This window comes from Lipotes vexillifer, unplaced genomic scaffold (assembly GCF_000442215.2).
Source record: "Lipotes vexillifer unplaced genomic scaffold, Lipotes_vexillifer_v1.1 scaffold1624, whole genome shotgun sequence".
Taxonomy (NCBI): Eukaryota; Metazoa; Chordata; class Mammalia; order Artiodactyla; family Lipotidae; genus Lipotes; species Lipotes vexillifer.
The window spans coordinates 611,329-612,374 of NW_006772955.1; the positions used below are offsets into that span (position 1 = coordinate 611,329).

At 39.6% G+C, this 1,046-nt stretch overlaps 1 pseudogene; it reads right to left on the bottom strand.

Moving 5' to 3' along the window:
- Nucleotides 1-427, bottom strand: part of LOC103071613 (40S ribosomal protein SA pseudogene) — a 2,857-nt pseudogene extending 2,430 nt beyond the window's left edge.
- Between the last annotated feature and the right edge of the window lie 619 nt (nucleotides 428-1,046).

Consider the following 1,046-nt stretch of genomic DNA (forward strand, 5'->3'; position numbering starts at 1 on the left):
TCCTGCTGCTTCCTACTGGCCAAATCAAGTGACAGGGCCAACTCGGATTTGAGGTATGGAGAAATTGACTCCTTCTTCTTAGGAGGGTTTGTGAAGTCTATTAAAAGGAGTATAGATACAGAAGGGAAGAATTGGGAGCATATTTGTAATTAATCTACTACAACCTGGCCCAAAGGAAGCAAAAAATAAATTTTTTTCTCTATCTATTGATATAAACACTATGCATAAATTAACTAACAAATCCTCCATAAAAGGCAATATTGGATACATAAATTAATTCAGAATCCAGAGTACTAATCTTTCTAAAGAATGAATACCATGTTCAGATTTCCCTTAAATATTATACTTTCAAAGATTTGCCTTCATCTGGCAGAGAGGGTGTCAGGTAGCTCACGCACCAGGCTACCTCTTCAGTCTTGTCACTCATTGCTCTCACCAGCCTCTCGCATATGTCAACCAAAAGAACCGTGAACTATAAAGAGGCAAAAAGGCAGTTTATTTGGTGACTTAGAACTGCAATTTGGGGATCACAGATTCTGGAGGAACCCAGAATCGTGTCCCATCAGAGAAAATGGGTAAGGGTTTTGATGGGAAAAAAGAGAGAAGTTCATGTAGGCTTACACAAGTTGTTTACCAAAACTTTGGATTGGAGGATAAATTTGTTTTACATGTACAATTGGGTTGTGGAGCACATCTCATCCTTTACTAGGGAAAGGTATGTTTTCTTTCGTCCAGAAAAAGTCCAGTTCTTAGCATTATTCTTTGGTTTTGGCAATTCAGCAACTATTTGGTGGTTTGATTTTAGAGTGTTCAACAAAAGTTCAGCCCAGGAAGGGAACATGGAGGTCCTCAGGTCACATTTCAGTCATTCCTGACACAGCTCCTTTCACACATATATCCACAATAAGCTTTTTATGGGGCTTTTGCACATTCTTTCTTTTCATCATTTCTCCTTATCCAGCAGATGCCTTCCCATACTCAGACTTTCAGCTCAGGCACCCACTGGTTTGATGCTTAATCCCATCCTATGCCTGTCTCTCTCAGAG